The sequence below is a fragment of the Watersipora subatra genome, chromosome 9 (genome assembly GCF_963576615.1).
Source record: "Watersipora subatra chromosome 9, tzWatSuba1.1, whole genome shotgun sequence".
NCBI classification, from domain to species: domain Eukaryota; kingdom Metazoa; phylum Bryozoa; class Gymnolaemata; order Cheilostomatida; family Watersiporidae; genus Watersipora; species Watersipora subatra.
The window spans coordinates 32,218,577-32,232,905 of NC_088716.1; the positions used below are offsets into that span (position 1 = coordinate 32,218,577).

Below are 14,329 nucleotides of genomic sequence, written 5' to 3' on the forward strand. Positions count from 1 at the left end.
GGAAATATGTTACAAGGCTTCAGCCACTAATAAATTTTGAATGAATAATAGAGTCGTTCTAATTATATATGCTGTTGCTGGTTTTCACACCTTAGCCTCTGTTCTACCGTAATAACTTACTGAAAATTTGGAATCTGATTGTGGTTACAAACTAAATCTGGATACAGTCAGTGACAAAACGGCCTAACAAATAAAAAGCATCAATATTTACTAGATCTCTTTTTCTTTATGGAGAGGCTGATTAATGGAGTGAGCTAGATCCAACATATCGTGCTCAGAGTCATATCAAGCCCTCATTCTATTTGGCTTACCTCCATCTCTCTCCCAGTTGGCCATGTTGCCATGGTAACAACTCACTGTATGTACTTTGTATGAAGCATCAACCTGGGTCAAAAAGCTTATACCAGTAGTAAAATTAGATTTAAGATCACCTCTGATAAAATTTGTGACTAGTTTTCGCGAGAGAGCAGTTCTTAAATCCCTCAAAGATGGATCTGCGCATGTTTTGATCTCACAGATTTAACCTCAAAGATGGATCTGTGCATGTTTTGATCTCACAGATTTATCCTCAAAGATGGATCTGCGCATGTTTTGATCTCACAGATTTATCCTCAAAGATTGATCTGTGCATGTTTTGATCTCACAGATTTATCCTCAAAGATTGATCTGTGCATGTTTTGATCTCACTGATTTATCCTCAAAGATTGATCTGCGCATGTTTTGATCTCACAGATTTATTCTCAAAGATGGATCTGCGCATGTTTTGATCTCACAGTTTTATTTTCAAAGACCGATTTGCGAGCATTGGTTGTGCACAAACAATGGCTTTGTGATCTTTGCTAGATATGTCTGAGTCCAAGAGAATCTCTACAATCAAAGACATGCCCAGTTGCGGAGAATAATTTATGCTTGGATGTCATTCTTGTCACTACTGGTGCCCTCTTTAAAAATTGGACTCCAACCAGTTGTTTGCAGATGAGACATGATAGATCAGAACACCGCTCACCAGTCTTACTAGTCTTTTATTGACTAACATGTTTACAACTATCGTTATCTAAACAGTCTTTTTGATAACCAGTTAAACATGGGTGTGGACCATAAAGTTATCTCCCCCTAGAGTGATAACAACACTAGAGTTTCCGGTGCCAACAAGGAGCGTTTAGGCCACGCCCCTTTTTGTGCTAGTCAATCATAGTGATTGACTAGATTAATAAGAATGGTTAAACAAGGATCATGAATTTCCACAGTTAATATAGTAATTAATGCTCATATTAAATAAATGATGATTATAGTTTATTACTCTAATATATGCCTATTATTTAAAGCAATTTCATACCTACATGACTTGCAAAGGCACTGAATAGACAGTGTTAAGTAAGTGAGTTAATGCAACCAGTTACTCATGCATGGATACGATAGATAGTCATACTGGGATTGTATTACATTAGTGTGATGGAAAGCTAATCGTCTGCCATCAACTGAATGTTATCACTCCAGTTTTCTGAGCATCAGGTGGTTAAAGTGCTACAGAGGAAGATAGGAGAATGGAGGTAAATTTATCTTTTACTTTGAGTCCCCTATAGATATACTGTTGTGTTTACATTCAGATTATATTTCGTTTGTTTTGTTTTCGTTTTGTTTTAGGTTATAATGTAATTTCCTGTGCGAGATACGGATGCACAGTGAGTTCTTGATGGCTTTTTTTTAATCCATAGCATCTAGCAATACAATGGCTTAGATTGATGAATATACTAAAGGTAATAATTTCAGTACTCAGGAATACATTTACTTATCAATAGAATTATAACCTTTTGCTATCACCAGTCATCGTTTTATAGTTTTTTATCGTTTCACCTAGCTATATTTGCTTCAGATTTTCTTTCGCAGTTTTAGCTAGTAAATTAGATTTATGATTTGACTTTACATGTTCACTTCTCACTTGTAAAAAGTGAAGAAAATCGATTGATAACTGCACATCTTTAACTTCCAGAACCAAAGCTTCTAATCGTTGGCTTGGTGTACTGATGCTTTTGTTAAACATTTATTCATTTTTAAAATTCCACTCACAATCTAACTCCCAAATTGAAAGCTTTCAGTAGATACGCGTTAGAATGACATATCTATGAATGACATATCTTTATTGCATTTGTTTTATTGATTACAGGATGTTATACGTGGTCCCGCCAGCCGAAGCAGCTTTGTCAGTGTGGAAACTACCATAAATGGGAAAGAGATACTTGAATGTGTGCTGCATAAACCATGATGTTTTGTTTGCGTTTGCTGCAGTAGATGAATTTTTCCTATTGTTTGAGCTGAAACTATGTGAGTGGCCACGACTTGAATAGATATTTTTAATAAAAGCTTTATTATTATTATTATTATTTGTGCTTGTAAAAATTATATAATAAAATAATATTGTTGAAGGTAATGCAAAACATGATTTGCAGAACATTGAATTCATCATAGCCCATTGACACCTGTGCTGAAATCTTGTTCGATAGATGGATTTTTGAAGTGTAATCAGAGCTGCATGGACAGGCACTTTTGCATAGCTCGACCATTTGTTTAGTACTTGAATCAACTAATCAAATGTGACCAGTGAATTCTTTTCTACAGTTCATACCAATAATGATTCGATAACGTTGACAGTCGAATATACAATGTACATGACTTTTAGGGATGTAGCTGGTGTCGGCACATATTCTTTTCAAAGACGCAGCTTGCCTATTTTACTTAATAAAAAACTAGTTTTTAGTGGGGGCAATGATATACAGCCCCTCCCCCAGGATAGGCAACGGGCATCATGTGGGCGGGTCTGTATATCACTAGTGTGGGTAGCGACGGAACTGTGCCGATACAAAGACCTTATTCTACATAGTTTGCTTGACATAATTACCATAGACCGTTAGAATTGGTAGTCGGTACTAAGATGGTTACACAACATTTAGAAAAAGCTAATATGATAAGTTTTAAATTTCCCTTGTTTGAGGCATTTGAGGCATTGGTAATAATATTGTAAAGGATCTGCCTCCGGTAGCTGAGTCAGCTTTACTTCACTAACAAGGAGGGACATAACCTGAATTCCGGGTATGCCTTATCTGAGGCCTGCTTGACGTGCCCGAGGGTGGTCAATTCAGTTCACGATAAGTACCTGGTCATCAGGCTTACTCTGAAACCAATCCTGCCCTCTGGGTCCCTATATCAGGCTAGTTTAGACCCGCTAGCAGTTTGCTCTAGGACTCGACTTCTTATGTCATGGCATCCCTGTTCAAGTCTAGATAAAGCTGTGGATCAATCCCTAGCCCTATAGAGCCACCCTGGCAGTTCCGTCTGATGCTCACAATGAGCCTGCTGCTGCAACCTTTGAGCCAACCAGGCAAGCGTTAATATAAGCAGTTCTGTGAGTTTAATAGTTTTATTTCGATAGCTAAAAACATGTATACACAAAGTCCAGTGGTATCAAGCACGCCGGTGCAACTCATTCACTGGCTTATATAGAGGTCTAAACTCTGCCCACCAGTCTACTTACATCACGAAGAAATGCTTATAATAAGATTGCACACGTAGGATAAATATAAGATTACATAATAGGAAAGGAAGTTTAGGCAATTCGATACAGTCAGACGAGTGCTAATAAGAATATAATAAGTGTAAATAATTGGTATACAATCTCAGTCCTCCACAATATATCATTAGCTGGATTTAAAATTTTATTCTAGCCGACATGAACAAATATTAAATAAAATATATGCTGATAGAGCCGCGTAGAATTAGACTTTTATCGCAATTGGCAATGTGAATACGAGATATAGAGACAGGTTGTATCACGCATTACATCATTTTAGGCAAGTCTGGGTATGTTTTGTTTGACCTGAGCGTTTTTACCGCGATCAAATTTTTTCGATTTTATTCTTCAAATATCTTGACAATGAGATCGCCTAACACAACAAACAACATATCAACTGATAGACAAAGAAAAATACTTTCTTTTAAAATTAACCCAAATTTGACGCAATCACATCTTTAACTAGATAACTAGCTTACTTAAATTAGTTGTTGGCATTGTGCCAAGCAAAGGCATTGTTTATAAGCTGAGTTTATAAGTGTGACATCGCTATCACTGCTTATAAGCTGATTCTTAATACCCGTGCAACACCTGGCTTTCCACTAGTTTACGGATATTGTAGCACGAAAGAGGCTTGTGAGTTTCCTATGGGTAGGAGGTATAGAATTCTTAAATTCTAGGTTGGTTGCGCTGTTGAAAAAATACAGTGCACCCTCAAGATTTGATTACCCTGATATACGATTTTTTTCACCTTACGAAGTCAAGCATTGTGATACCTTCACCTCGCCATACAAATTTTATTTCACCATACGAATTTGAAAAAAGTTTCGCCCGAGTTAAAATTTGGTCGTCGGTGTGCTCATAACACACGTCGAAATAAAAAAAACACCGAAATATAGTTTGCCGACAACATTCTTAGAACGTTTAGAAGAGACACGATGATCGACTTCTCTCATGTCTGCGTGGAAAATTTCATGTAAAATACACAAGCAAGAGCAAATATTCATTCGTAGCGTTATTATAGCTTTTACTATAAACTTTTAAGTCAGCATAGATATATAACTACAACTATCTACATTTAATTTGTTATCTATGGAATCTGAGACCGATACAAACCGTTACAACCGTTACAAAACAAAGGAAAGATGATTTCTATGTCAACAAAGTTGGATGTCATAAGTAAGAAGAAGGGACCCGTATTATTAACATTGTCAAGGAATATGATCGCAACCAATCAGCATTTGCAATTATTATTAAAACAAGAACTCCATTAAAGCAAGCACAAGAAAGAGCTTCCGACTGAAGATTTGAAAGAGCTAGGTCATGCACGCGATCAGTATTCAAAAGGAGCAACCATTTAGTGAAGGCGAGGATGTAGAAGATACTGAAAATCCCACATTTGCAGAAATACATGTATTTCAAGCATTTAATTTACTGATGTGGATTGTACATTAAAACAATGCATGTATAATATATATTATTTATCTCTTGTGTGGCATGTTTTTCATATTTTATTCATTTTATTTGTTTCCTTTTGACTTTATGTTATATTTTCTTGTTTAACCATGTTTTTGCAGGTGGGCTTGTTATCTTCTACGTGAATACAATTCATCGTATGTATGTATGTATGTAACTCATATAACAAGCTACTCAAGATAGTTGACGCATCCACATTACTTACTGAAACTTGCTAAAGCCCTGTCCCCCCATAGGGTATAAATACGTACAAACTTTGTATGTATGGTTACATTGACTCTTGTGCACATTTCATACAAGACAAACTACTGTACCACATTCTCTGAATCCTTTTACAAGCACTAGCTAGCAATTTTCTGCATTGCACCATCAATTTTTTCATAGAAAAGTAGAAAAATTGGACAGGAATGGACAGCTTCTATTAGCCTGCTAAAAAATTCCAATTCATTACGTTGTAAATTTATTTTCAAGCGTACAGCACCATAATTAGCATTAATACGTTTTTGCCTTTTCTCTGTTTTACATGTACCAGCTAAAACCACGTTACTCCAAAGGTATGTACGTCCAGTATAGAAAATATAATTTTCTTTTTCTTGTCGGTAGCCATTAAATGGTCAAGTGTGCGAGAGGCCGCTTTCTATAACTGCATCGCTCGGCCTTATTGATTTAGGTTGAAAAAGGTTTCAACCAGTTAGGCTAAAGTTTATAGTGAAAGTGAAGATAGGAACTTCTGAAGGATAAAATTTTGTGATAAAAAGTTGAAATTCAGTAAAATAGTTCAAAATAAATACTAAAACTTAGTTTTAAGTGTAGGCTTAGCAAGCTAAACTTGAAATGAATTCAAAATTTATGTTATGTGTACTTTTTGAAGGCAAGAACTCCTTACCATACGTACTACATTTGGTACACACATTATAATTTTGCGTTTTATTGCAGATCATAACCATTAAAATACATTAAATACAATACAGTTACTGTAGGTAACTATAATTACCAAAGTTAACATACTATTTTGTTGCTAATTGTCAATATGTACACATTTTTATAATAAAAAATTGACGATTTTTACCAGGGGGTGTTTGCATTGTATAATTACAATGGTCTCTATACCCCGATATGCGATTTTTTCACCATACGCTGCCAACCCTGGAACGAATTAACATCGTATCTCGAGGGTGCACTGTAAGTGGTTTTGACTATGTCAATAAAAATTTTTATTCAGTGATGAATATTGAAGACGCAGGAGATGGTGAAACCAGTAGTAAAGGTTATATAATCGCTAAAGTGTGTACATAAAGATAAGCAGAGTAAAATACATGTATGACAAGACAATAGTGCAAAACAACAATGTTTATACCAGCATATACAATGTTTATACCAGCATATACAATGTTTATACCAGCATATACAATGTTTATACCAGCATATACAATGTTTATACCAGCATATACAATGTTTATACCAGCATATACAATGTTTATACCAGCATATACAATGTTTATACCAGCATATACAATGTTTATACCAGCATATACAATGTTTATACCAGCATATACAATGTTTATACCAGCATATACAATGTTTATACCAGCATATACAATGTCTATACCAGCATATACAATGTCTATACCAGCATATACAATGTTTATACCAGCATATACAATGTTTATACCAGCATATACAATGTTTATACCAGCATATACAATGTTTATACCAGCATATACAATGTTTATACCAGCATATACAATGTTTGATGCATTTACAGCATTAAAACTAAAATAAAATTGAAACAAATTAAACCAAATAAGAAAATGCAACTAGAAAACTGTAAAAATATTACCTTTGCTTCCTTGGCAGCACTTGTGAGATTAAATAGGTGGCTGAAAGCGCCTGACCTTTATGTCCAGTTTTACAAATTTAGAACTACAAGTGTGTATGAATGCTAGGTATAACTATAAATGACCTAAGCTACCAGAAAAGGCAGTGGCAAGACTGGCCCCAAAAGGAGAATAATGGATAAAGATATAATGTTATTGGTCAACAGCAGTCAGTCCAACTTTCATAAGCAATAAAAAATACATTAGGTCCAGGTTATCGGAGAGGAAGTGTTTGGGATGGCTAAAAACAAAACACACAAACGTTAAGTTGAATGATGAATCATAGAGGCCATTACAGGTGGTATGTAACGGGTATATCTGAGGTGTTTATATTCTGTTCATGTACTCCTGACAATCCTGCGAAAATTGTGGCTGTTTTTGCTTTGATTGTAGTACACATGGATATGTTATAAATGGGCCTATGTGGGCCTATGCCTCTATAGAGATCATAGTCTGAGATCTTTAGGACTGATTTAAGACTATGATACTCAAATTCTTGCTTTGTAACAAATGCATTCAGTGTAGGCTAAAATGTTATTATTGGATTTGTTCGACAATCATAAATACTGTAGATACTGTGTTGGTCGCTTTTCATCGAAAGCGGCAACTAAAAGATAACTCCATGTTAATAGATATTTGAATGACTAAACATCTGCTGGCTGCATACTCAATTTTCAATGTTTTGTCGTGTGTACCCCTCTGTAGTATTCAGAGAGATTTTATTTTAACTGATATAAAAATGAATATTTAAACTCATAGGTATGAACTTACATGTAGATATGTAGATAGGTATGAACTTACATGTAGATATGTAGATAGGTTTGAACTTACATGTAGGTATGTAGATAAGTATAAACTTACTTGTAGATATGTAGATAGGTATGAACTTACGTGGATATATGTAGATAGGTATAAACTTACTTGTAGATATGTAGATAGGTATGAACTTACATGTAAATAGGTATAAACTTACATGTAGATATGTAGATAGGTAAGAACTTACATGTAGATATGTAGATAGGTATGAACTTGCATGTAGATATGTAGATAGGTATGAACTTACATGTAGATATGTAGATAGGTATGAACTTACATGTAGATATGTAGATAGGTATAAACTTACATGTAGATATGTAGATAGGTTTGAAGACAAGAAGGTATGAAGACAAGGTATTAAAGAAAGACAGTGTACTGCAAGAGAAAAGTTTTTTGCATAATTTTGTTCTATAAAATGGATTGACCAAGAGTTGGTGTCTTGTATGAGCTGTTGGTGTCTTGTATGAGGTGTTGGTGTCTTGTATGAGGTGTTGGTGTTTTGTATGAGGTGTTGGTGTCTGGTATGAGGTGTTGGTGTCTTGTATGAGGTGTTGGTGTTTTGTATGAGGTGTTAGTGTCTTGTATGAGGTGTTGGTGTCTTGTATGAGGTGTTGGTGTCTTGTATGAGGTGTTGGTGTCTTGTGTGAGGTGTTAGTGTCTTGTATGAGGTGTTGGTGTCTTGTATGAGGTGTTGGTGTCTTGTATGAGCTGTTGGTGTCTTGTATGAGCTGTTGGTGTCTTGTATGAGGTGTGGTGTCTGGTATGAGGTGTTGGTGTCTTGTATGAGGTGTTGGTGTCTTGTATGAGGTGTTGGTGTCTGGTATGAGGTGTTGGTGTCTTGTATGAGGTGTTGGTGTCTTGTATGAGGTGTTGGTGTCTTGTATGAGCTGTTGGTGTCTGGTATGAGGTGTTGGTGTCTTGTATGAGGTGTTGGTGTTTTGTATGAGGTGTTAGTGTCTTGTATGAGGTGTTGGTGTCTTGTATGAGGTGTTGGTGTCTTGTATGAGCTGTTGGTGTTTTGTATCATGTGTTGGTATGTTGTATGAGATGTTGGTGTTTTGTATGAGGTTTTGGTGTTTTGTATGAGGTGTTGGTGTCTTGTATGAGCTGTTGGTGTCTTGTATGAGCTGTGGTGGATTTTTTAGGGGTATTTTTTGTAGGCAACTCAGTACCCCACACTTATTATACCTGCGGAATGGTTGCCATAGCTAAATTATATTGATGCTAAATTGACAGATAAATGTTATACCATTATTATGCTTTTTAAAACACGTAACAATTATAAACCTTGAACAATGTTGAAATGGTTGAAATGACAGAACTGTTTAAATAAGCTTCACGGGTCAACTGCTTATCAAAATATCTTAAAATCTCTTTTCACCAGTTGACAGTGACAATCTGTGACAGTCTGTGACAATATGTGGCAGTCTGTGACAATCTGTGACAGTTTGTGACATTCTGTGTCAACCTCTCCACTATTTACTGTCTATGACCAAAAATTGATACATTTCATGGAAGTCTGATCTTTGTAAAACATATAGTTGGTATATCGGCAGTTGGTCCTCAACACTCCACAAAGACAAGCCTATGTTTATTCAAATTCACAATCCTTCATTTTTGGCATTGATGAATGCCAAACTGGTAACTGTAGCATTCAGGCAACGTGTCAAAGTTGATAACAACAACGAAAGATTCAGTCTAATGGCTTCACAAATTGTCACGCACATTTATTGCAGTCGCTGATTTTTGGAACAATCAAGTCAATAATTCAAAGCTAACCTTACGTGGGCAATATTCTTGATTGTTCAAATTGTATCAATCTAATTTGATATGTAATTTCAATTTGTCTATATGTTCATCAATCTTCTAATGTATTTACTTTGTCTTGAAAAAGTTCACTTGCAGCCGCGCAAAGTTCTTCACAAAATGTATCCAAACCTAACAAAAGTTAATATTTTGAGACTGTTTTTTCCATTGTCACTATATTAAGGACCATGAACAAAGATCTGCTTTAAGCAATGACATACAACAATAGTCATTATTCATGGATCATTGCATTTCGTGTTAACCTGCTACTGCTTTTCAATAGTGCTTATCACCGTCTCTCTGTGGCATTTCAAACAGGCATACTTAGCATAGGTTATTGCAGTGTGTGAGCTACATAGCATTATTAGTCATCTGTGTTGAATACCGCTGATATACATGTAGTTCTATAGCTATACATAGTATTGATATACCATAAAACCTTAAATTGAAGTCGTGGCGCTTTATTTGTCAACCCTTCTTGTATAATGGCAGACAATTGGAGGTGGGCTTCAAATAGAGGCTGGCATTGTAGTTTTCAATTGGCTCGTCAGAATTTTGAGAAAACAATTTAGCCCTTTCACGGGCCAAGCGAATGTCACCTATATTTTGCCCTTCTTTCTGGTGGAGCCATTATTGAACCTTTTGGATGCAATCAATCTGCTAACATAACTCCAACTTGTCAAAGTTCTCCTAATAAATATGCATTGAGAAACCGAGAAATATCTTTACCAGTTTATATCTATTGCTTGCAATTAACCAGCGATGATATTACAGCCTCTGTACTGCTTTGCAATTTGTTGGAGCTTTCAATTTTTATTTCATTCTAAGTTTGAAAACATATTTTCATTATATATCTATATTTAACAATGTTACATAAAAGCTCATTGCACTCACTGATATGTTTGTTACAGTTTGCAGCCAAAACTAGTTTTCTATGCGCAATAGAAGCGGAGTTACGAGCGACGATCCATTGTAAGCCAGGTTAAGATAGCCGCAAGAATGCTATTAAATAATATGCTATAAATCTGCATATTTATAAGTAATATAAAGATAATCTATCACATGTTACAAATATATATTCATGAATAAGTGAGTTTTTAGCATTTAGCACAAATGCAATGCGTAAAGGTTTTGATCGCTAAACCACAACCTTTAGCCTAAAACTAGTCGTTCATCTCCCATTGTAAAGATAAACCATTTTTATATTCATATACTTCGAAGTATCAAGATCATGTGAAACAAAAAACTACTATTAAGGCCCGTTCAGACGATCACTCAAATCGACGATTAGCTGTGCGATTAACTGCGACGATGGGCTGCTACGATGTCATTTTGCGATGAGCAGCCAACATAATCATGGCTAGCGACGATGCGATGGACTTCCAACATGCTAAAGCCTGGTTTCCATATGACAGCGCAATGATCGTGCACGGCCCAGTGATCGTGCGCAATGCATTGCATGGGCTGCGATGCAGTGTTTCCATATCGCGCATAGGCGCCATGCTTGCATTGGGCAGGATGGGTAATTTCTTTACTTTTTCGTAGGGGAGACCGATATCTTCGGAAAACAGCCCTGTCATAGTTGTTATACAAAACAGCTGTTATTTCAAAACAGCTGTCATATGAAAACCAGGCTTAATCTTTTGTACAGGAGACAGATTTTTACGGAAATGAGCCCTCCGTTTGAGTTGTGGGATAGGTTGAAAAGGTCGAGCGATGTATTGTGGGATACATCATCGCGCGCACCCTTCGCAAGGATCCGTTCTCTTGGGTCCTTGCGATCAGCGTACGCACGTCGCGCGATCGTCGTGTGTTGACGTTTCCACATCACAGCCGGCCTATGCACGTCATCGGGCGCCTTGTTGCGCACCTTGGGCTGTCATATGGAAACCAGGCTTAAACTTTGACAGCAATGATCGCAACTGTTAGTATCTTGCTTGGCTTTTTGTTGACCGCATCGGATACAATTTCAACAGTTATGCAGATTGGTTTCAATTCAGGTCAGGTATAATGGCAGTGGCTCAAAACCTGGTCAGTTTCTGGGTCGTTTTGTAGGGGTGGAGCTTAATCCGGAAATTCAAAAGCTTTAGAGTTAGTCGTACTGAGCCACAAGGTTTTGAGCCACTGCACACGTTTAGTTGTTGAGAAATTGAAGAGTTATCTTTTTGTTTAACAAAATATCCCGTAAGCATCTTTTTCAAGCAAATTTTTAATTACAAATATGAGTTCTTTTAGCAAAATAACATTTACGTAAGTATCAAGTATTTACATAGCTGTTTATCGTTTTTTCTTGTTAAGATTAAATGGTAACATGCTCACGAAACGGAAAAAATCTTCTCAAAAATACACCATTAATTATTCTGTATTCATTTATATTTGAAAAATAGTTTTATATTTTTTAATATGAATACACTTTTGTAAAGCGGTATTACATGAAATATTGAAAAGCTATGATTATGTTCTGAACAAATAAAATGCACATTAAAACGGTTGTCTACTTTGTTACCATTCTGAGAGCCTAAAATGATTCTATTTTATTTCACTGTAAATATTAATATTAGCATCTCGTTAGGCACTGATTGTAAAAATGAAGGCAACGGAAGACATCAGTTTCTTATCTTTATTGTATTTGCTGCAAGCACACACTTTTTTAACAACTAACTTTATATTACTACTAAGTCTCAACTGTAGCACCTTTTGAAACAACTACAGTATGTAGCTACCTAAGGAACAACCATTTAATTGTGTATCTCAAATTTTATTTGAACTTGTTTCTACAATGGTGCGTTGTAAGTAGCACTGCCAGGCCTAGGCTGTATCTCATCTGTTTGGTTCACAAGAAGTGTAGGAGAGGAGGCAAGGTAAAGCAAATTTTTGCAGTCTCATGCAATGCAGGGCAGTTGTATTTTCAGACTAGACAGCCTGCCTGTGATCAGTAGTCAGAGTCGCTTACTGCTACAATTTGTCTTAAAAAATTCATTGAAATGCGTTACATATTCATATTGCTTCAACCCTAAAAGAAGACCTCAGTGGGTCATCATTTATTCATAACTGACTTTTTGTATTCGTCATTTTATCTTCTATATAGGCCTACCTACAGGCCTCCCGTGCCTGTAGTCGGCAATCGTGTCGGTAGGTCATCGAAGCCTCGATAGCTGAATGACATGATTGCTGACGACAGTCAACTTCTACGAGGAGCCTGAGAGCCTACCAAATATATTTTTTAATTGCAGTGCATTTAAGCATTATGCCACTCGTTCTTGCCTCATCGTTAGATGAGGCTAAGCAAGCCATCAAAGCCCATGAAATCGAATATGGCAACAAGTTTTACACATACCATAAGGACGGCATATTCAACAAGCATGAAAGACTTTTTGAAGGTAATCTCATATTCTTAAAGCACTTTTTCTTCACTGCCTAATTTGTGATCTTGTGTTGAAAATGAACATTTTATACCTCGGATATTTTAGTGTAACCTTGATTGTGAAGTGTAACCTTGATTGTAAAATGTAGGCCTATGCTTGGTTGTTGTGCAATAGAAGTACATGTCAATAGTAGCTTATATGTTTTTGTGCTGCAGTTCTATGAGGCCCTTTTTGGTTTGTTTTTGTACCATGTGATCTATGACATCACAGGCCCTACTTGAAGCAGAGTTGACACAACTTTCATCAGTTCACTAGCAACTCACACTGGATACACACCATCTACCTCTCAGCAATAAAGGATTGCTCTCTATGGACACTCAACTCTTAAGCTTAATTTAACGAAGTGGATATTCATGTATATACAGACATGCAGTGGATTACAATCAAGCTTATAGTACAGCCTTGATTCGAAGATATACATGGGCTTCAATGTACAAGCATTGGCATGCAATTGACATGACATTAAAAATCATTGTATATATTAATAACTACAATCAAGCAAGCAATAAATGTATAAAGCATCATATACATGCAGCAGTTAATTCTCAATTGAGCGTTAGCAATCAAGTAAGGCTAAAAACCTACAACGTCGTCAGCCAATGAATCTACAAATTCTGTACCATGTTTCTTAATTTTAAAATTTTATCTGCTCTAATTTAGCAAGGTGAAGATAATTGGAGAGGTGAAAAGGTCATTCATGACAGTCAAGGCTATTTATGTATGTATGGTGAAAAAAAGAGTATGGCTGCATGTACGGCCCTGAAAGACAGCAAACCCAGAAGGAAAAGTACAAAGAACAGCGGAGGGTAAGTTACCGGTACACAAAGAATATTTTACTCACCCTATTATAAGGGATATTTTTGGACAGCAAAACTTGGTCATTGTATGTCCAATATATTTAGACAGGGCTATCCTTTCATGTCTTTGCAAATGCACAGATAGTATAGTATGGATTTTACATAGAGATGATAAATAATATTTATTACTTTTATGGATTTTAAATTGTCTTATTTCTAAAAGAGCTATCTTGTAACAAAAGCACTCGTGCACATTTATATTCTTGTATGCCTGAAATCAGAGAATGCAGTAAATCTAAGTCTACATTACTGTGAGGGTTGGACATGTCTAAGCTGTATTCGATACTTTGCTTTCGGTCTCACAGTACATCAAAGTTCAAAAACATTTTCTCTTATTTTAATTCATCTACACTCTCATAGAAATTCGGTAGAATTGTAAAGAAACAAGGACTTGATTGGAATGCTCAAATACCATATCCTTGACCCAATAGCCAGTGAAGTTTACGGCAATCTGTCTCATTTTTTTTTCATTCTTCTTTGAGCCGTTCGTGTGAAAAATCTTACAAA

The 14,329-nt window shown here is 36.0% G+C and overlaps 1 protein-coding gene and 1 long non-coding RNA gene across 3 annotated transcripts in view; one reads left to right on the forward strand and one right to left on the reverse strand.

Annotated features, from left to right (window-relative positions):
* Positions 1-13,763, forward strand: part of LOC137404404 (uncharacterized) — a 14,030-nt gene extending 267 nt beyond the window's left edge. Inside the window, exons 2-3 of the long non-coding RNA XR_010979677.1 lie at positions 12,774-12,920; positions 13,626-13,763. This is a non-coding gene — a long non-coding RNA (uncharacterized lncRNA). The remainder of the gene's footprint in view (positions 1-12,773; positions 12,921-13,625) is intronic.
* LOC137404401 (retinoic acid receptor RXR-alpha-B-like) overlaps positions 1-14,329 on the reverse strand; it is a 73,046-nt gene that overhangs the window by 47,446 nt on the left and 11,271 nt on the right. The window lies entirely within an intron of this gene.